Below are 22,915 nucleotides of genomic sequence, written 5' to 3' on the forward strand. Positions count from 1 at the left end.
AAAAGAACCCCCAAACTACGTACCTGTTCTTTCAGGGGGAGTGTAACCCCATCCAGAACAGGGTGAACATCCACCATCTGAGCAGGGAAGGCGTTCACCAGCAGTGTCTCGGTCTTGTCTGGATTGAGTCTCAGTTTATTAGCTCTCATCCAGTCCATTATCGCGGTCAGGCAACGGTTCAGCACATCAACAGACTCACCTGAAGAAGATGAAAAGGAGAAATAGAGCTGCGTGTCATCAGCATATTGATGGCAACGCACTCCAAAACTCCTGATGACCGCACCCAGCGGCTGCATGTAGATGTTGAAAAGCATGGGGGACAAGACCGACCCCTGAGGGACTCCACAATGGAGAGTCCATGGTGTCGAGTGATGTTCCCCAAGCACTACCTTCTGGTGACGGTCCGCGAAGTAGGAGCGGAGCCACTGCCAAGCAGTGCCCCCGACACCCAACTCCACGAGTCTCCCCAGAAGGATACCATGGTCGATGGTATCAAACGCCGCTGAGAGATCAAGGAGAATCAACAGAGTCACACTCCCCCTGTCCCTCTCCCGACAAAGGTCATCATACAGGGTGACCAAGGCTGTTTCGGTGCCAAAACCGGGCCTAAAACTGGATTGAAACGGATCTAGATAATCGGTTTCATCCAAGAGTGCCTGGAGCTGGCCGGCAACCACCCGTTCCAAAACCTTGCCCAAAAAACGGACATTCGCCACCGGTCTATAGTTGTTCAAGTTATCTGGGTCCAAGGAGGGTTTCTTTAAAAGAGGTCTCACTACTGCCTCCTTGAGGCTACCAGGGACTACTCCCTCCCTCAAGGAGGCATTAACCACTTCCTTGGCCCAACCGGTGGTCCCAGCCCTGCTAGCTTTCACTAGCCAAGATGGGCAAGGATCCAGAACAGACGTGGTTGCCCGAACCATTCCAAGCACCTTGTCCACTTCCTCGAGCTGCACCAACTGAAACTCATCCAATAATGAAGGACAAGGCCGTGCTCCAGACACTTCAATGGATTCATCTGTCGCAACATCGGAGTCAAGATCCCTGCGGATACATGCGATCTTATCTTGAAAGTGTCCAGCAATTTCGTTGCAGCGGGCTTCCGATGTTTCCGTAGTATCGTGGGGGCCAGAGTGCATGCAGGGCCGGTTCTAAAGGGCGGCCAGGTTGGGCACTGGCCTGAGGGTCCTGGAGCTACAGGAGCCCCTGAGGGGCCCTCCGCTCCCCTTCCACGATCCGCACCCCCCACACACCCCACTTACCTGTTAGCCGGCTTCTTAGCATTGCCTTTAATGAAGATGGCGGCTGCAGCTTCCCTAAGGTACAGAAGCCGCTGCCGCCATCTTAGTTGAGAGAAACCATGGCCGCCATCTTCATTAAGGGCGGTAAAGACTAGACAGGTAGGGGGGCCGTGGTAGGTAGGTAGGTAGTAGTTGTCAGAATTTACTTGTGCCTGCCCATCACCAAATACTGAGAGATTGTTTTCAAAAAATGGCACATAAAAAATTGAACTAAGTCCAAGCATGCCAAATACAAATCTGAATGCTTTGGTGCTGATGAATGTAGAAACAAGTCTTCTGCACAGTGTCGATTTTGAGGACATAATCCATGACTTTGCAGCTGCAAAGGCAAGAAAAGGTCATGGTAAAGAAAGACTCCTGCTTTGTAGAGCTCATTGTCATTTCATCTGATATTAGACACATACCCACAGTTTTAACTTTTAGGTCCCTGCTTATAACATTTCTTTTTCTGGCCTTTTCTAGTGTATACCTGCTACTGTTTTATTATTGCTATTTAATCAGTTGGTTTTTCAGAATTGTGCATCATTCAGATAAGAGTATGCATGTGTCATAGTGTACAAATACATCTAATAAAGTTAACATGTCAATAAGTTTTAAAAAAAAAAAAAAAAAAACCCTATGCATTCCTTTTGGGGGGGGGCTTTTGGGGAACTGAACCAGGGACCCAACCACCCAATTCAGCCTAGGTCCTACTATATTTATCCTTGCCGTTACATGGTGCTATTTATGCTTTCTGATATTACAGAAAAAACCTTTCTAAGATATGTTCACTCCCACTTTACATATGCAGGCCTCAGACTCTGAATATGTCGGAGTGCAAATTTGTGAGCCAGATCCACACTATTTTATTTATTTATTATTTGACTGATATCCCGCCCTTCCTCCCAGCAGGAACCCAGGGCGGCTATGATACTAATTATATTACAGTATTCAAGTGAACCTTAATGCCTGTACAGAGATAAACTAAGTGTCTATCAGATACAGTGAAAGCTTGTTATGATACATGGGTCGGGAGACAAAGGATGCATTTGCATTATGGAACTTCCATGTTATAATGAGAACTGCACCAAAAGGATTAAAGCAGTGAGTACAGTACCACTGGTTCCTAGAGAGGCAAAAAAACCCACTACTGATGCGGTTGAGGAACAAAGCGGGAAAGAAGAAGCAGGAAGGGTAACAGAGAGGGGAAAACAAGTTAAATAAAGCTCCACAGACAGTAATGAAAGAACTCAAGAACTTGGAGAAGAAATAAGTGCCCCTTAGGAAAAAACCGCCAGAAAGGAAAAGGGCGGGCAATGACAGGAACAAGATTTTTTTAACAGTTGAGATGAAAGAAGACTCAGAAACACCCAGGGGGAGCAAACAGAGGGCTCACCAGGGACAAGGAGCACAGAGGACAAAAAATGAGATATAACAAACAGAAAAATACGTTATTCAGTTTTACTTGGGGCACATACCGCCGTGGTATATCCAATTGTGTAGTACAGTGAGATACATTATATATCAAGCTTCCACTGTATGTAATTGACCAGCTAGGCCCTGCAGTCAAAAGCAATCGCCAGCACAGTTGTGGTGTCAATGACTGAACCATATGAGGTGCAGTAGCAGCATCGGATTGTTCCACACCATTTTGTTCCTCCTGCAGTAGGTGCATTCTGCTACAGTGTGGCTTCCCCATGATGAAACTGAAACAACTGATACAGGATGCATCTGCCAATGGCTGTTTCCCTTGCACTTTCAGTGCTTTCATGTGGCTTTCAGTGCTAAATGAAATATTTAGAAAGTCTCTTCTTCTTATGGAAAGTAGCAATGTCCTCTTCTTAGAAGCTGGAAGCATCAATGCTGCCACGGAGATCACAGGGTCCACTCCATAGCTGTCCCATCTGTAGTGTCAGTAGAAGATGATACGCAAGAGACCAGTGACAGCTGAAACTGCTTATGCATATAGATTACAAAGACCAAACTGTCTAGGGCATCCATCTTCCCCCTTTCATATCCAGATGATCCTTGCTTATCTCACAGCACTGCAATTCCCAGAGTTCCCTGGGAAGAGGGATGGATTGTTAACCTATTCCAGCAATTGTAGCTCTATGAGGGGATAGGGGGTCTTCTAACAATTCTCAGCACACATTTCAAGCTACAGTTCCCAGGATTCTTTGGGGAAGCCATGACTGCTTAAAATGGTATAATAGTACTCTAAATGTATGGTGCAAGTATGCTAGTATGACCAACGAGGGAGTTATTGTTCGGTATTATAAAAATACACACAGAAATAGGAACTAATTTGGTTGGTCCTATTTCTTAGCAAATACAAGCAGCACAATGAGAATAAACCAGCCCCACATTTCTCTATATAAATAACAGACACAATCCTTTAGGTAAAAGAAAAAGAATGTTTACTTACGACCTCATATGTTAGGAACATAGGCTCTATAGCTTAGATGAAAGAAAAATAGTCTCAGTCCATCTTGGTCTTTAGTAATGGATGCTCTCAGCAGAGAGCATCTTGTCATGCGGCCTCTCTCAAAGATAGGAAGATCAGCAATGGAGATTATTCAAAAATCTCCCAGGACAAAGGAGGAAGAAGTCAGGTAACTAAACCCCACCCATTGGGAAGTTACATCATGGTAAACAGGTACATGGGATATTTCCCAAATATCCCTTAAAGTGAACATGCAATATTTGCCTATTCCAACAGTTATAGTTGAAGTTATGCAGGTGGGAGAGTAGGCTTGCTTCTCAACAGTTGAGGTCGCTATGGTCACTAAAGGCAAATAGCCAGTTCATCCCCTCCCCTGGGATGCTGCTTATATGCCACTCATGTGAGTGAACTACTGTCATTCGTGCCTATGTGAAAAAGGAAAGTTGACACTGTTGCAGCAAAGGAAGAAAAAAAGACACACACACCCGTCTCTGACATTGGGTAGCTTCATCCCTCGCTGCTGGGGATCCTGTAAGGCAGGCTGGGAAAGCAAACCTGGGTGGAGCAAAGGGTGTAAATTTTACCTTTGTCCAGAAGTTTCTACACACACTCACACATCCCTCTCTGTCCTCCATCTGGGCGAGCAAAAGTCATTAGAATTAAAGGATACCTTCTTGCCAGGCAAAAACACTTGAGGAGGATGTGGGAAACGATTGGCTAGGGAAGGAGTGTGGATTGGCAAGAGTCCCAAGGACCAAATAGAAAGATGTGGAGGGTCACAGTTGGCCTCTGGTCTGAGGTTTCCCACTCCTGCTCTAAGGGGGTTGCAATGTATTCCTATTGGCACAGCTCAAGAGGCATATTGGACCCCCAGTGGTCTTTGTAGTACACAAACACCACTTATCCTAAGGAGGGACACTGAGGTAATTTTTGAATGAGAGAGATAAATTAAAAGCAAACCAAATAGCATCTAAGGTTTCTGTACACTAGGAATTAGTAAAAATGATTCAGCTCTTATGTAACAGGTGTTGTCTTAAATTACCTACTGCTTAGATCTATTTCAGAGAATCATCCTAGATAGTACAGAACAGTAGAGGACATCTCATTATGTGTCATTCTGGGCACAATGCCATAGTACTTATAGGATAGGCTTGACCCCAGTTGGACTTAGAATCACCTAACAGGATCCTGAACATCTGTGTTTGGAGAAATAACACAAGATTAAAACCAATGTTCCACAGGAAACATTGTTGGCTGCAGTTTGATGATTTGGATGTGTTCTTGTATAATGGGTGTCTCTCCCACGGTCTACACATATTCTGGAATCCAGTTTGCTAGAATCAACTTAAAAAACAATTAAGAAAGGAGAAACTTAGCAGTGTATCCTCCCACTCAAAACATAAGCCGCAGAAAAGTTAACTCCTGAGTATCTGCTGTCTGCAGAGATCCCCAAGGGCATAGCAGTCCAATAGTAATACAATCTCAGAGAGTGATGCAAGTCACTGATAACACTACCTAAAACAAAGCAAAACATGCAAGTTTGCTTTCAAAAATTAATTGCAATTAATTCTTAGGTGAAGTGCTACCAATCTTGAACTAAAAGGTTAACAAGATCAGACTTACCGCTGCAGAAGATGTGTTGATTCAGCAAGACTTGCTTTTCTATATGCTTAATGAGTTTATATTGAATTTACTAATAAGCAAAAAACCTTGCAGTTTAAGAATGTACCTATAGCCAACAAATATTTCTATCAAACTTTAAAAGCAGGGAAATTGGGCACCTGTAGTGAATGCACCAGGGGAGCAGGAGACCTGACCTCCTGTCTGAGATATTGCACTGCCCTACAAATGTGTAAAAATGCAAACAAAATTTGGGTTGTTCTTTCACAGTCCAATCCACTTCCTGTGTAGCTTGGAAGAATTTGGTAACATGTGTTTGCATTTTTACAAATTTGTAGGGCAGTACAATATCTCAGGCAGGAGGTCAGAAATATTTGTTGGCTATAGGTGTGTTCTTAAACCGCAAGGTTTTTTGCCTATTAGTGAATTTCTCTGCTTTTTAATCTGGGAAGTAAGAAATGGCTTCTGTCAAAGAATCCTGGTAAGTGCAGTTATTGAAGGGTGCTGAGAGTTGCTAGTAGATCTCTATTACCCTCACAGAGCTACAATCAGAGCGGCTGGCTGTTAAACTGCTCTGGCTGCTGGAGCTCTGTCAAGGGAATAAGAGTCTCCTCTCAGCACCTTTCACAAAGTACACTTCTGAGGATTCTTTGGGGGAAGCCATGACTGTCTAAAGTGAAATAAATGTCTGGTGTGGGTGTGGCCCCCTGATTAGGCAAGCCCAGCAACTGTGAGTCTGTGACAGTTGGTTCTTACTGAGCATGCCCAATGTTATAATAGACTTCAATGCTAAATTCTTAAATTAATTAAAAATCAGCCAGGCATTTTTTTAACTTTTAAACTGCAGAAGATGAAGGTCAAAGTATGGGGCAAGGTCAGTAATAGGATTACAGGTACTCTGTGAACATGGCTGATTTTTAATTAATTTCAACAAATTTTGTGAACAGAAAAAAATCCAAAAGGGCTGTTTTTTTCCTCTCTTTTTACACTTTGAACTCTTGATTCTCTGACTGTGTTGTGTATCGCCATGAAAATTTAGAGGGTTGTTAAGCAAGCGTTTCTGAGTTCAGGACTATACGTTTTGTAAGGTTTTGTTTTAACATGAGCTTATGAGAAGCATTAGAATGGCATGGGGGGTATTTTCAGTTTAACATTGCAGAATGTGACAAATCCATGCTGACTATACTGTACAGCCACTCTCATGGTTGTATAATACTGCTTTCCATTATTCAGGTTTGGGCTCACCATATGGTCAGAAGCTACTTAGTGACTGGACTTCCACATGATTAGAACTATCATGGAGTAGCTTTTGAACATCCACCACATGTTCAGTTTCCACTTTGACTCTCCCAGGAATGAGAAAAAATGGAAGGAGGTTTCTCCATTCTGCCCCTGCATAGGAGGCTGTGCTGCAACTTTTGTCACATGGATTTTGCTTGCTGCTTATTTCTGTTTCCTATTGTTGGTGAGGACAAAGTCATTTTTTTTTAAAGCACCCCTCTTCCCCCAGCTTCCTCATAAACTTTAAATAGAGCCGGATATTTAAAAATTCTTATTGTCAGCACATCCCATCTTGCTACTCTGAACTCTACATTCTGCGGACGTGGGAGGCAATTGCTCTTGCAAACAAAGCCAGCCCTTTGTGTGGGTTCTAGTTATATAATGAGTCCTTGTTTTTCAGGGAAATCCTCAGCTTTCCTGTGAGCCTCTTTTAGTTTTATTTTTTTATCTAACCTTGAGGTCATAGACTCAGACATTTGACCTACATGAGTGAATAAAAGAGGAATTAACAGTTGTCAAATCTAACACCTATATACTACACTAGTGGTGGGAAGGGGGGGCTCTCCCTTCAGAAACTAGGCCTTCTGCAGCTTGGTTACATTTTAAAGATGTAAACTAAATTAAAGAGGAATTTAATGAGCTGTTTCACATTTATGCCTTCAAAATACTGTAGTCTAATGTATAAATGTCCAATTTTAACTCTGACTCTAGCAAAATTCACTTGTAGCTCAGTTTTGGATTTCAAGTGTGTTTTACAGTCAATAGCTTGACTTCCAAATCAAATGAATACCAAATAACTCAGGGCTCCTTCAAGATGACCTGTTTAATACCACCAACACACACACACACACACACTACATTACAGTCATCTAACTTGAAGGTAGCTGGAGCATGAATGACTGCGGCAACATCAGGACATATGGAAGCTGAGAAAAGAAATGCTTCCACTAGCACAAGGTGAGGCACCCCACTGTCATCAATCCCCCCTACTGATTGTAGCCCTCTATACCACATCCCATAAATTCTTGTGGGTCCCTTCAGATAAGCTAATTGTGGGCACAGGGGGTTGCATTGGGTTGAAGGGATCATCAAAGATCTGGTGATCTGCCTTGCACAAATGGCAGCACTTCTGCTAGCACAGGGATGGAGAAGCTTTTTCATTTGTTTTCTGTTGCACCAGAGACCAGGACTTGAACCAATGGGTTCATATTACCAAATACAAATAAATACATAAATAAATAAAAAGATTTTGAGGCGATGTTAGGAAGAACTTATTCTGCTGGAGCAAGAGGAAACAATTGTGACTGATATTTTGCCGAGTCGTTGGAACAAATTATTCCTTGAAAATAGAAGCTCATATAGAGAAGTCACTGAAAGGCCTCATTCTGAAGTGGAACTCAGAGGTTTTTATTGATTCATTAATTTATACAGCTCTTAGTGTTGTGCTATGTCATCCTGTGCAATTTTTAAAAATTGCCATGCCCTGGGCCCTGCTTATGGCTTAGTATAGTTCATGCCGTATAAGACAACATATCTCTTTAGCTGGACTCTGGTATGTACATGTTAAGTGAAAAGAGGCTTTAAATTATCTTCCATATTATATTATTTCTTGCCCTTAGGTACTATTGTGTCACTTTATCCTTGCTGATGTATGTCACACACATGACAGGTTAGCTTTACCTTCCTTTACAGAGATTCCTCCTGGGTTTCCACCTGGAGGACACACTTCTGTTTTTCAACAGCCCTTAAGAAATGCTGCTTTCCAGTATTATTCTGTTACTAATTTATTGGATTAGTGTGGACCATTACAGTATCCCACAGCATAGATATGCAGCCGTCAAAAACATGACCCTCTGTACCCATAATGCACGCATAATATGGTTTTAGTTTTGCTCATGCTTCTAATACATTTGCATACTTTGAAAGTTCAGGTTTGTGCAACCACAACAAATAAAAAATATATGTCATGATACAACTTACCTTATGATTATTTCCCAAATTGATTGTGCAGTGTAGAAAAAAGCAAATCAGCAGAACACTCTCTCCCATGGGAGAGTTCCCATCTCTTGAAGCTGATGGTGACCTCATGGTAGTACTTCAGAGTCATGAGTCCCCACACTACAATGGGCACTCTTTTCTCCACTGAGATGGCTTCTTGTGTGATGGCCTTCTACCTCTGGAGTTGGCAGTTAGAGTTGCTCAGCTATTTCAAAAAGGGTAACTTCCATTATCTGAAGTTCCACTTCCACATGTCTTTCATCCTGAAGAACCGAACTTGGTTCTCTGACTGAAAATGAGTTGGCTGTAACACCCACAGTCTGCAAGGGTCAGGACTAGTTCCAAGGATGTTCATTCCTGGATCGCTAGCCCATGCCCTTGCCAGTGCTGTGGCTATTCTTCACCTCCATCACTTCCTTTGAAGGATGGCATGCCTTTTCTTAAATATGTGGTTCTTGGTGGCCAGCAGAATTTCTCTCCTGAGCTGCTGCCTTCTGATGTTCCGCAGGAAATTACTGCATCACTTCATCATGCAACTGAGAACAGTAAAAAGCAACCTAAAGGAGCAGAAATCAGTGTGTCTCCATTGCCATGGTAAAATGGCCACCTGCTCCTTTCTGTGAGGATTTGTGGTTTTGTAAAATTCCAGGGCAAAAAAAAATTATTAAAGATGTGCAATGCGCATACAGTTAAATTGATACCTCAGTACTTGCCCAGTTTGAGGAGGAATGGAAGGCAGGGAATTAGGAATTGATAGGCAGGGGGCAAAAACACACTCCACCAGGGACCAGTTACTAGCATGGATAGGAAAGATCAGACAATTAATTTGGACAGAAAATGTAAAGATGTAGTTCTCCAACCAAACAATGTGTACAAAAATGCATAGCACAAAATGTGCATAACAATTAATATATTAGTGAAAATAACGTGCAAAATGCATTATATTAGGAGAAATTGCTTGCATTGCATTAGTCAAAACTGCATACCAAAAAGGTGCTTATTAGGGAGAATTTCACACTAAAATATTGAAGAATTTTCATGAGGACTTTTTTTAAAAAGGAATGCAAACCACTGAAGAAATATGGAGAACTGAATTTGAGATTGGAAAAAAGGAGAAACTGAGAGAACCAAAACTGACAGATCCATCCTATTGCAGAATGAACAGTTAATGTTATACCAATCTAGGAAACATTTCCTTCAAGCCAGGTTTTCAAAGGATGGTATGAACCGCCCTGATGTTTGTAGAAGAGGGAGTTTTCGTACCCTTAAAAAAAAAAAACAGTATCAGCACAATCCCTGCATGCCAAAGTAAATCTAATTCAATAGGACTTACTCCCAAGTATCTATTTAGATAATGAGATGCAGAGATTGCTTGTCAGAAAGATTGGCAAACAGACTGTGGACTCCATTAGCTTGGTACTTGATTTATCTCTGGTGTCAAGATCCTTTCAGCAGCAGCTGCAACAGGGTTCAGTCTTAGCAGGTCTCATTACCCTTCCACCAGAGAACGAGACTCTGCTGCACGTGTACCAAGACCACACAAAGGTATTTTTCTCTCCAAAGGTGGAATGTTGTTTATGAACACTATTTGGGGGGCTGTGACTGCTAAACACCTCCCCCTGCCCCAGTCATTGGCTGATCATCAAATGAAAAGAGGCAAGTTACACTATGCAATCCCTCCTCTAATATCTACTCACATGTATGCTGCACACCGCATCTGCTGCTGTCTTTATCCATCACAATCAGTTTCTAAATTAAGGTGGGAAGCCTGGCCAAAAATGCAACAAACAGCTGGTGCAGACAGGTCGGACAAAAGATACATCAAGGATGCCCTTGAATAGAAAGACATGAAGAAGTCATTACTGTGTTTGAGTTAATGGTTGCTAGATTCTCATAATTATGGGAAACAGTTAAATTCTGTTATCTACTGCAAGAGATGCAATCTCCATATCAATTGCATTCATCTCAGTCTTGCAGCGCCCAATAACCAGTTACTCCAGAGTAGCAGTGTTAGTAATACTAATAAATGGCAATAGTAATTAACATTCACAGTAGGTCCTGGTGTGTGTAGGAGAAAATGCATTTCTATCTGGTATTATCTCCTTACTTAGCAGGGGAAGGGCCTTAGCTCAGTGGTAGAACATCTGCTTTGCATGCAAAAGGTCCCAGCTTCAAGCCCTGGAATTCCCAGGGAGGACTCCTGCCTGAAACCTGGAGAGCTGCTGCCAGTCAACGTTGACAATACTGAACTAGATGGACCAATAGTCTGACTCAGTGCAAGGCAGCTTCCAACATACCAGCTCCTCCACCATCTCCAGGGGTGCTTTTTGCTTCCACAGCATGAGGGGGGTGCCTCAGTTCCTCTCTGGCTCAGCCACAGCTTCTGCACTGCATTGTCACCACATTGGAAGCAGTGGGAGTGAGGGGGACATAAGAAGTGCCCTGCTGAATCAGGCCAAAGGCCCATCAAGTCCAGCATCCTATTTTCACAATGGCCAACTATGGGAAGTCTCCAAGCAAGACCCTGAGCACAAAAGTACTCCCCACACTTGTAATTCCCAGCAACTGGTATTCAGCGGCATAGAAGAATGGAAAGACAACAGTGCTTGAGGTGGTGCATGAGGGAAGGAAGAATGTTGGCTGTGTGTGGTGGTTGCTGCGCTTTTATACCTTTCCCTATACATCAGGGAAGGGGATCCTGGCCCTCCAGATGATGTTGGACTCCAGCTCCCATCATACCTGACCATTGGCCATGGAGCTGGAATCCAGCAACATTAGGAGGACCACAGCATTCTCCATCCCTTTTCAGGACCTTTCTTTCCCCCTTTTGAAATATGGGACACACAGATCCGATGAAACATAATGCTGGGGTTTCTCACAATGCAGAATGCAGTTGTAACTTACATGTCCTCAAGTACCAGGGATTTTTTTTGGGGGGGAGGGTATTTTGTCTCCCTTGGGAGGACTTGTTTTCAAAGTCTTGCACTTCTACATATCTTGGGGTTTCTCTGGTTATGCTGAGATTTTTGTTTTGTTTGTTGGTGACCCCGTTTGGCCTCCCAAATAATTGGCAGATGGTTGGGACTGATGGGAGTTGTAGACTAAAACAGCTGGAGGGCATCAGGATGACAAAGGCTGCACTACACTATTCCATCTCCACTTGAATATTCAAAGTGGTTTCAGTCAAACTATTCTACAGTAAGTGAATTAAGGACTGTAGCTCTAGATCTTATCGACAAGATTTCGGCAGTGCCTGGTCCCAGATTTCATGCAGACTGAGTCACAGATCCACAAGGTTTTTAGCATACCACACAGTTTTACATGCATATTTTCAACCTCTTTTGACAAGCAGAAAACAGCCCATCAGATTGCTCTTTTCTCATTTTGCCTCAGCTGTGGAAAAAGGGTGCAGCTGAAATTGGCTTTAACATGCTATGCACAAACACAGGGAATTGTTCATTCACATCCATACAGAACAAGTTTATTTTGCTTCCATGTCATGGTAAAGGAAGCTGGATAGCACCTTCTGGTTTAGCTCTGAAGGAATTAGGATCCTTCAACTTTCACCAAGTCAGACACCAAGTCCCTAAGGACCCGAGAGACAGAGAACTGCTGCCACTGCATAGCTCTTCTTTATTTTCCTTGCAGCATCTAACACAAAATCTGCTACATGCCACCCTACTGTGCAGTTTGTTCAGATGTCATAATGCCATTACATACCTCTTAGCCTTGGACTCGGATACTCTCCCCCCACACACACCTTGTACATGGCAATTCTATCCTTTTCTGGGTTTGGGGAAAATCCCAGTCTCCTCACCCTTTTTATCCTGGTTTCCATTCTTGGTTTGCAGGACAAGCACAAACCACAGTTTGCTTGTTTTTATGAAATGGGAAACTACAGTTTGCCTCAAAGTGGGAAAGGAGAGAGGGAATTGCTACACATAAAGGAAAGGAAGGAGTTCATGAGCCCAAGGCTCCTTGAATATTTGTTCTTATAGGGCCAAACCACAGTTTAGCATTACATCTGAATCCAGACTGCAGCTCCCAACCCTGGGAACGGCAAATATGTGGTGGGGCAAGGAGATACAATTATGTTATTTTGTGTATTATTTGTGTTAGATGTTGCAATGGGGGCAGGGAAGAGAGAGAGAGAGAGACAGAAGAGATACGACAGCAGTCTTAGGTATTTTATAATATCTAGTTTAGGCTAAAAACACCATGAACTTTGTGTTAGCCAATAATTATGTTTACTGGTGCTAAATAGCAGTTTTTTTATGGTAAAAGCTGCTATAATGCCATAATCATTTTGAAGAGAGACAATGACACATTTAGTACATAACTGTCATGGAAGCTGTGGAGGACACACCAGTCAGAAAGTTAGACAAGAATGTTATTGTCTCTTAAACAAGAAAAGGAGAAGACACAGTTTTATTTGGTTGGAGTCAAAAAAATTTCTAAGTCCACTGCCACCTAGTGATTAAACTCTATGATGACACTATCCACACAATAACCATGCCCTGGGTTGCACATTTTTCTTTTAATTAGTACTACTATATTCTACTTTTTGTCCCTCATGGGGCTCAGGATGGCATAGATTAAATTCCCAGGAGATCTCCCATCCTGGTACTGGCTAGCTCAAAGCCTGCTTAGCTTCATCAAGCTGGCTGCATTGTGTGCATTCAGACCATGCTCATATATGTTTCCACAATTCTACCATGAGCCTACTAGGAACTCTTCAAAGTTGCTTTCAAACTTAGGAAGCCAATTTTGCTTTTCCTGAAACCACAGGCAACAAACCAATCCTTTCCCTCAAGCTGCCAAATATCACTGGGAACTTTGATGTCAACTGAACATTTCATATAAACAGTAATTTAGGGATTTAGAAAAACAAACTGCCCTGCAATGCTCTTTGGAGAGTGCAAGATTCCATTATAGGGAATGGAATGCAGTTCCATCTTCTTATGAAAATTCATCATTGGGCAAATGTCCCACACCAAGGAACACCGGATGCATTTGCATGCATTTTGCTCTCCAGGTCTGTGAAGTGAAGAAAGGATTTTTTCAGAAAACGTTTACTTTGCCTCCTATGCCCCCAATCAAACCATAATTTTATATTAAAATTCATGTTTTGAAAATCGGTATCCCATGAATCAGATGAGAAAGTCTTTTGTGCAGCCACTTGCAATAAATGAAACACACACAAAAGCCAAGCAGAAAAATCAGTTTCTAGTTGTGGGCAATAATGAACATTCCCAGATAGAAATACATACCTCTAACTGGGTAAAAAGACACATTTAGCTAGTTCAGTGGAGACTAGAGGTGAGCATCTAGATGTGAAATGGTATCTGCAATTGTTGCATGCATGACAGCATGTTTTGGGATGTCTGCCTTGCTGGATCAGCATACGGCAGAGCTGATCAGAGCTGACAGCAATAGTACTGATTTTTAAAGCATAGGATTTTAAAGTAACCCCTGATACTCTTTATAGTTCTAAATCTTTAACGATGGTCTCCCGAGTCATTTTTCAATCTTTTTTTATGCAACCAAGAAAGCTAGAAACATTTTAGTTAAAAGAAATGCTTTAGGCTAGTCATATGATAGGATTTTCAGAGGTGAGACGACTTCTTGTTTTCATGGACTGACATACATGGGAAGTGGAAGCAACATAAGAGATTGGCACATTTACATGATTTACTTCCTAATCTGCCTCCACTCATGTTTTCCTGGCAGCAGCTGTTTCATCAGGCGGCCTCACTGGGAGAGATGAGAAGCAGGGCTCATCCCATTAGCTTTGTTGGAAGACCAGCTCTGTCAGGCACCTCCTACCCCTAAACTGTTTCTATGCCAGCTGGTCACAATCAGAAGTACTGTTTAAGAATTGGTGCTTGAACTTGCTTGTTCCCCTCTTCCCTCCCTGTCCCTTTGCCCTTATGTGTTGTGGGTTTTAGACTGTAAATCTGTGGGCACTCTGTAAATCTTTGTGTCTTTAATTGACTGTATGCAAGCCACTCTGGGAGCCTTTTTGGCTGAAGAGCAGGGTACAAATGCTCTAAACAAATACATTTCTGCTTTCAGTTTAAATAATTCATGTGTAAATATTCACACATATTTACCCGTTATAAGATTGCACGTTTTATTTATTTTCTATTGCTGCTGCTTTTATTTATTTTATTTTGTAATGAGAATGAAGTTGGACTAAGGGTGTTTTTTTTAATACAAAAACACACACTTCCCAATCCTATGACCCTGGTTGTGAAAAGGTGAATAAAGACCTGCTAAAGAAGGTGAATCAGGTGGTGGACAAGCTAGGCTGTGGGCACACTAGTCACTTCAAAAGCTGTGAGAATGGTTTTCTACTGTATTTTGAAGCAACTCTGCCCTCTGCTGGTCATACCTCCTTTCCCCACTGCTGACTTCAGACCTTTCAGGTCTTCCCACAACAAAGTGTTGGGCCAATCACTGTCTCTGCCCGAGTCTACAGCAAAGCAGTTTCACTGGCCACACCTGGAAGACAATGGGTTGATCTGCCAATCAGTTGCAAAATCTGCCTGAAGCTGAATTTTTTAAAAATGCACTCAAGCTGATCCAACTAGGGGCAGAGTTTGACTAGAATCCAGCGGCGTCACTAGCAGGAGTGCGGGGGGGGTGCGGACCTCCGGCGCACGCACTCCCAGGGCATGGACGGGGGTGGCTGTTGTTGCGCGTGCATGCGCAGTCACACACTCACTACTCGCTCCAGGCTGGTGGTGGAAGGCCTGTCCCGGCTTCACTGCCAGTGAGCGGGCGCCTGCTATCGGTCTCACCCGCCTGCCTCCGAGGAGGAGTTGGCTGCACCAACCCGGAGCGCTTCTTGGCTCCTTTGCCGGCCAGCGGTGTGGGGCAGGGTGGCTCTGGGTGTCACCCCCCTCAGGGTGTCACCTGGGTGTGGTCTGCACCCTCCGCACCCTGGTTGTGATGCCCCTGGTAGAATCGTGGGGGCCCGTTTTCAGAAAAGACAGGTAGAGAGACACTGGAACCAGCACAACAGTAAGTGTGTCTTTACCCTTGGTCTGGCAGATTATCTTTTTGTTGGGAGAATTGGCCTTTGCATAACTAAATAAACTGCTGAGTAGAGTTCTTAATTTTAGAAGAATATTTTGTAGTAAGGGTAGTGCATAGGCATGTAGATAGTTAGAGATGCTCATTTATTTATTTTTAATATATTGTTATGGGATTGAGGGTTGGGATGGAGGATTTCTATGAATCCCCTTTCCAGCCTCTGGTAAATGGAAATGGACTGCCTTCAAGTCGATCCTGACTTATGGCTACCTTTGGGTGTTCATGGTCAGCAGGTATTCAGAGGAGGACTAGCCTCAGAGGGAGGCAATGGTAAGTCCTCCCCAGCTGGCTAGGGCCTGCTCAGCTTGCCACAGCTGCACAAGCCAGCCCCTTCCTTGTCCGCAACTGCTACCTGAGGGGCAACTGGGCTCCTTGGGACTATGCAACTTGCCCACGGCTGCACAAGTGGCAGGGCACGTAACCCCTGAGCCACTAACTATGGGGGTGATCTTTAGCTGGCCCTTGACACCCAGGAGACACAAGCGGGGATTTGAACTCACAGACTCTAGACTCCCAGCCAGGCTCTCCTCCCCACTGTGCTATACCAGCTGTGCCAGCCTCTGCTATGGGATCTGCAAAAGAAAAAACCGCTCCACTGGTCACACTAGTTTCCTTTGTTAATCTAATAGTTTATCCAAGTCAGCCTGTGAGTTAATGGACTTTCTGAATGGTCAATCTGCATATCCAAAGGGATGTGGCCAAGAGGTATCCTGTTGCCATTGGAACTCTTTTCAAGGGAAAGGCCCTCCTCCCCGATCTTGGAGCCAAGGAGAGGCTTTTGTCTTTGAGTCTCATCTTGGAGGAAAGCTGAAAAGACACACAGAGAAGCCTGTTCTGTGTCTGGACTCCCAAAACTATGGGCAATGGGGAGCAAGATCTTATGGACTATTAATGCTGTGAACCCCTCTGTCTTATGCTCAGGTTGTGAATATGTGTAAATAAAAGCCATATATCCCAAAAGACACCACACTCTCCACTGACTGTCTTTCCAAGGAAACCAAACCCTAGGTAAGTATGGAACCCCTGGAAGTTTTGCACCGCTTGGAGACTGGGGTGTCGCACAACAATATATTGTCCTTTCGACAACAAAGTGGTGTTTATTCCCTGGTAAATGGATGAGGGCAGCAGAAGCCAGTGCTATTTTATTCCAGTAGTCATGATGGTGTAACAGTTTAAGCAGAAGAGGCTTGCCTGGTGGGGTGCAGCCACAACCCTAACTTCCAAGTAGGTATGCTGCCGCTGCTGCTGCCGCCTGTGAGGAAAAGGGGCAAGGCAGCAGGGACTATGGACTGCAACCAGTGGCAGCTGGTAGCTCCATACCAGTGAGGCAGTGGAATCCACTCTGGGTTTTAGTCCAAACTTTCAAGGAGCTGCCCAAAGTGCAGAAGCACCTTAGACAGCTCCTTGAAAATTCAGACTGAAACCCAGAGTGGATTCCACTGCCCCACTGACATAGAGCCACCAGCTGCCACTGACTGCCGCTCTTCATAATCCAAGCTCTCTTGCTGCCCATCCACTCTCAGGTTATCCTCAGCAGGGCCGGCTCCAAAGGGTGGCCAGGTTGGGCTCTGGCTGAGGGCCCCGCAGCCCACAGGGCCCCCTGAAGGGCCCCTCGTTATGGTGGGAGAGTAGAGCTCCCCTTCTGTGACAAGCTCTCTGCTGCAGATCACAGGGAGGGAGCTGCCCACCTGCTTGCCGGCCCGCCCATGCCTGCTCTCTCCTGCTCCCTCACTCGCCCTCCCCATCTGCTCGCCATTCCCCCGCCTGCTCGCTCACCCTCTCTCCCTACCATCCTGCCCCCCGCCTGCTCTCTCTCTTGCCATCCTGAGGCCCTCGTGTTCTGGTGGGGGAGTAGCGCTCCCCTTCCGCAGCAGGCTCCCTGCTGGATCGCAGGGAGGAAACTACCTGCCTGTTCACCAGCCCACGTGTGCCCACTAGCTTGCTCTCCCCCCCGCGCCTGCTCGCTTTCTCACTCGCCCTCCACCACTGCTGGCTCCCTTGCTCTCCCTCCCCCCACCGGCTCCCTCGCTTGCCCTCTTCCCCCTGCTCGCTCGCTTGACCTTCCACCCGACCTCCGGCTCCTCCGCCCGCCTGGTAGGTAGGTGGGCCGTGCGTGCATGTGCCAGGGCCCAGGGCAGACTGGTGCCCAAGGACCCCGGCATGCCTGGGGCTGGCCCTGATTCTCAGTCACCCCAGTTTGGGTGCTCTCCAGCTGGCTTATAGTGGCTAGTAAGGCAAGGTGCTTACGTCCTCCATTGGAGACTCTAGAGCCTTTGACATGTGGGAGACCTTCACAGTGACAATCACAGTTGTTCTAAGGCCTTCACAGATCTGCTGGCCTTGCTGATACAAGAACTCTCTCCAAAGCTGGTTCTGCAGCCTCAAGGCCTCCATATTTACAACCAGACCTTCTTTTGGCTGGGGTAGCATCAGCTTCATCTGTTCCAGGAGTGTTGCTATTTCATCCACCTTTTTATGCAGACATACCTCTTCCAGGAAATACAATCCCACTTCAAACACCAGTCTTCCGCACACTCCAATCTGCAAGTGATGAAGGGTACTAGTGGTGGTGCTTCTGTCCACCAGCATCTTTTCTGGAAAGAAGTGCTAACATGCTACACTAACCCCCTATATGGTGGTGGTGGTGTTAGAATTGTGATCTTAATTTGTCACAGAAGAAGTTCATGTTATGGTCATTGACCTAGTCTTCTTGCACCACTCTTTTGAAAGTTTACTTAAGGGCATGCAATTGCAGCTACCTCACAGACACTTCTCTGCCTGCCACACACGCTTCCAACAGCCCAAGTGTTGAGAATGCAGCTGGCAGGCAGCCTTGGCTGCTATTCTTGATACTTTCTTCTTATAAACCCCTCCCCAATTTAGTCTTGGTGGCATTTAGAACCTCCTGATTCAAGTCTGTAAATAGCAATATACCTTTCTATAAACAGTTTCCCTGCCCTTCAGACTGATCTAAAAAGATGTCTGGATTTTGGAAATGATACAAAACACTCTCATATATCTCCCTTTGCTATCATTTTGGGATCCTATATATTAACAACAAATTCATTCGCCAGTTGTGGATCCTTATGTAGCCAAAACTGCATCATCCACACACAACAGGGAGGAATCAACATGCTCAGGGAAATATGTACTGAATAAACACAAAAATCTTCAGAAAAAACCCCAAGAGAGGAAAGAGCGCAAAAACAGCCTAATGAAGAAGACTGAACATGCCGAGTGGCCATGGAATGCTGAGTATCTAGTGGTGGGGGGAAAACCTGGTGGTGGTGGTGGAATGGAGTATGCTGAAAAAAAGCATGACATGTTGACTAGAACCCTGAACAGTAGCACAGCACATTGCAACATGGGAGGAGGGAGTGCTGACATCCTTTTCATTATGCATTTAGGTGCTCATAACAGTATTGGGGCAGTTATACATGATCTTGCTTTCAATCCTGTTTGTGTCTGCAAAACCTTTTTGGGGTGGACACACTGCTTCATTTCTAATCAGTGCATGCCCCGTAGCTTCCTGCTGAAATCCTGTAATTTCTCATACCACAAATGGTTTCTTTGGGGTGGGTGGGGGAGTTGCACTACAATGCAATAAAAGCAGGATAAGTGTCCCCCCAGATGGCAATAATGTGGCAACACTGGGGAAGTGTCACAGAACTACTAACAAACAGTTATACTGTCTCTGAACATGAAGATATGATTTACCTGTCATGGTTGGTAAGATAGTGGAGGATTACCTGCTACTGACTCATACACACAGCTCACACAAAGAGGCAGACAGAAAAAATGGGGCTTTTGGATAGGAAGTCAGTTGACCAAACTTTAAAGTTCAGTTAATTTCCTCCAGTCTCCCCCCCCCACCTCTCACTTGGGCAAACTGGTTTAGATAACAAGCTGCCTCATAGGTCAGTTGATCCACTGTTGTCTACACTGACTGGCAGTGGCTCTGTAGCATCTCAGACAGGGGCCATTTCCAGTCCTACCTGGAGATGCCAAGGATTGAACCTGGGTCCTTTTGCATGGCAAGCAGATGCTCTGCCACTGAGCTACAGCCATTCCCTTAAACCTCCATTTTGCAATAGGTAAGATAAATGATCCTTACACACAGGAGGAACAGGTAAGTATGCACAGCACAGACATGGAAACAGACATGGCACATGTTGACCATGAAACCCCAAATGCAAATAATCTTCCAATGAATCTTTGCTGGCTACCCTGGCCTGTGTTGCTTTCTCAACTCACACCTATACTGATGCCTTTCAATAAAAGCAGTAACTATTTCAGCTGTTACCTTTTTAGGTTAGCAGAGAGGAACCCTCCATTAATAATAATAATAAATTTAATTTTTGTGTCGCCTATCTGGCCGAAACCACTCTAGGCGACGTACAACATTAAAGTTCAAATACAATATAAATACATAATAAAATACAGTGCAGTCAACAATAATCATTTTAAAAGCAGCAGTACAGAACAGTTTAGGGCCATCAATAGACAGTTTTAAAACAATATAAAGAAATTAGCCCACCCCGGGGATCCCAAAGGCCTGTCCAAAGAGCCATGTTTTCAAGGCTCGGCAAAATGTATCTAGGGAAGGGGCATGGCAAAGATCGAACGGAGGGAGTTCCAGAGAGTGGGGGCTGCCACTGAGAATGCCCTCTCTCTAGTCCCCACCAACCTAGCTGTTTTCGTTGGTGGGACGGAGAGAAGGCCCTGTGTGGCTGATCTGGTCGGGCGGCTTAGTTGGTGGTACTGGAGGTGCTCCTTCAGGTAAACTGGGCCGAGACCGTATAGGGATTTAAAGGTTAAGACCAACACCTTGAATTGGGCCCGGAAAACAACTGGAAGCCAATGTAGATGAATGAACACCGGCGTGATGTGATCACGGCGGCGGCTGTTTGTAAGCAGGCGTGCCGCCACATTCTGCACCAGTTGTAGTTTCCGGACCGTTTTCAAGGGTAACCCCACGTAGAGCGCATTGCAGTAGTCTAATCGAGAGGTGACCAGGGCATGTACCACCAGTGGGAGCTGATGAATAGGGAGGTAGGGTTGCAACCTCCGTATGAGGTGTAGTTGATACCAAGCTGCCTGGCTCACTGCCGAAATCTGAGCCTCCATGGACAGCTTGGAATCAAGAACAACCCCGAGGCTGCGGACCTGATCCCTCAGGGGTAATCTTACCCCATTAAGATTCAGGTCAGCAACACCCAACTTTCCCCTGTCACCCACAAGTAGCACCTCGGTCTTATCAGGATTGAGCTTCAGCCTGTTTCTTCCCATCCACCCACTCACGGATTCCAGGCACTTGGACAAGGTCTCTGCAGCCAACTCCGGTGAAGATTTAAAGGAGAGATTTAAAGGATTACCTTATAATAAATAATAATAATAAATTTAATTTCTGTGTTGCCTATCTGGCCAGAGGCCACTCTAGGCGACGTACAAAACAGTTAAAACACAATAAGATAAAATACAATAATACAATATAAAAACAATATAAGAACAATACAGCAGCAATATTAAAACAGGGTAGGAGGCATTTCAGTCTTAGCAATTAACCCTCCACGGAGATCCCAAAGGCCTGTTGAAAGAGCCAGGTCTTTAAGGCTTTACGGAATGCATTTAGGGAAGAGGCGTGCCGAAGATCTTGTGGGAGGGAGTTCCAGAGGGTGGGGGCCACCACTGAGAATGCCCTCTCTCTTGTACCCGCCAATCTAGCTGGTTTGTCGACGGGATTGAGAGAAGGCCTTGTATGGCTGATCTTGTCGGGCGGCATAATTGGTGGCCTTGAAGGCGCTCCGTAAGATAAACTTGCTTGTAGAGGTCTTTTCCAAACTGATTGGAAGATATATTTTTTAAATAAGTAGGCCTGAAACACATATTGTGCTGTTGAACAGCAGCCTCCGGCACCAGAAACCATAACTGCATGTTTTGCTTAGTAAGAAAAATATAAGATTTTAGAGGAAGGAGTCTGAAATGTTTAAAAACTTGGAACATATTAGGGAATTTATCATCACAATTTATTCCCCAACACTTGCCCCATTAGTCTGGTTGTTAAATGCCACTGACAAAAGATTGACAGGTTGACCTCTTTACGCAATATTATGAAAGTAGCAAGTTCTGGGATTACAGCAGGTCAGAAGGTAGAAACAGTGCTGGATGGAAGGACTAGCATAATCCTGTCTGTTCTAGCTGCCTGATCCACATGGCTGCTTAAGACTTGGCTATTCCAACAGTTACACACATCACTTTGCTGTAAGCTTATGAAGTATGACATTGTGCAACCATTTCTACAAGAGTGTAGGCAACAATTGAATAGTTCTGCTCCATTCATCTAGGAGAGAATTAGACCGTCATTTTTAAGAGTCTGAAGTTAAAAAAACCCCAATTAGATTAAACTCTTTTGTCTAGCATTATTCAAAAGCAGTAATAGTTGTGGCTAAAGAGATGGGAGACTGGGTTTTCTACCTTTCGTATATATAGCCTTGCCCAATGGAAACAAAGTTTAATGCCAAAAGTGTCTTCTAGGAGGTGAAGATGATGCATTGCACTTGAGCATATTAACTGGAGTAGAACCAAATATGAGATACTAATTGTGTTGATGGATCATTAATTGCCATAATTTCCCAACAGGATATTACTGCTGCAGCCAATTTGATCTGTGCAAAAGTTGCCACTTTAGGGAAACTGGTGAAAAAATCCATGGAAACATTGCTTTGTTCCACTCTTTCACAGATTTTTTTCTTAACTGTTGATCGCTATTGTTGTTTTTCCTTTTTTAAAAAATTGGAAGAGTTTCTTTCACTGTGTAATTTCAGTTAGTCAAGGGCCATTTCTCTCTCTCTCACTCACACACACACACACGCACGCACACATGCACACACACACGTATGTACAGGTTCATGTAGTCAATCAAGTTTCCCTATGTGATATCACTGTACTCCAACAACTGAGGTTGTAATTTGTTTTTTTTTAAGTTCGCACTTAGACTCAACTGAGAAATACAAACGTTTGATACTTCTAAGTTTGAAATGTTGCTATTACCTCCAAATGTACACTTTGAAGTTTAGTTCCAAAATACTATACTAATTTCGGACATTAAGACTGAATAATTGGAAGACTACTGCTGCTAGTGCTAATATGGAAAGGAGAGACCAAATAGTGTTGGCAAAGTATCCCTTACCATGCT

At 44.2% G+C, this 22,915-nt stretch overlaps 1 long non-coding RNA gene across 1 annotated transcript in view; it reads right to left on the bottom strand.

The window, feature by feature from the left end:
* Nucleotides 1-846: 846 nt before the first annotated feature.
* The window catches only part of LOC133386651 (uncharacterized), a 32,251-nt gene continuing 10,182 nt past the window's right edge, over nt 847-22,915 (bottom strand). The window contains exons 2-3 of the long non-coding RNA XR_009763233.1: nt 10,320-10,454; nt 847-1,620 (exon numbers count right to left, since the gene is read on the bottom strand). This is a non-coding gene — a long non-coding RNA (uncharacterized LOC133386651). The remainder of the gene's footprint in view (nt 1,621-10,319; nt 10,455-22,915) is intronic.

Source organism: Rhineura floridana, chromosome 6, assembly GCF_030035675.1.
Source record: "Rhineura floridana isolate rRhiFlo1 chromosome 6, rRhiFlo1.hap2, whole genome shotgun sequence".
NCBI lineage: Eukaryota > Metazoa > Chordata > Lepidosauria > Squamata > Rhineuridae > Rhineura > Rhineura floridana.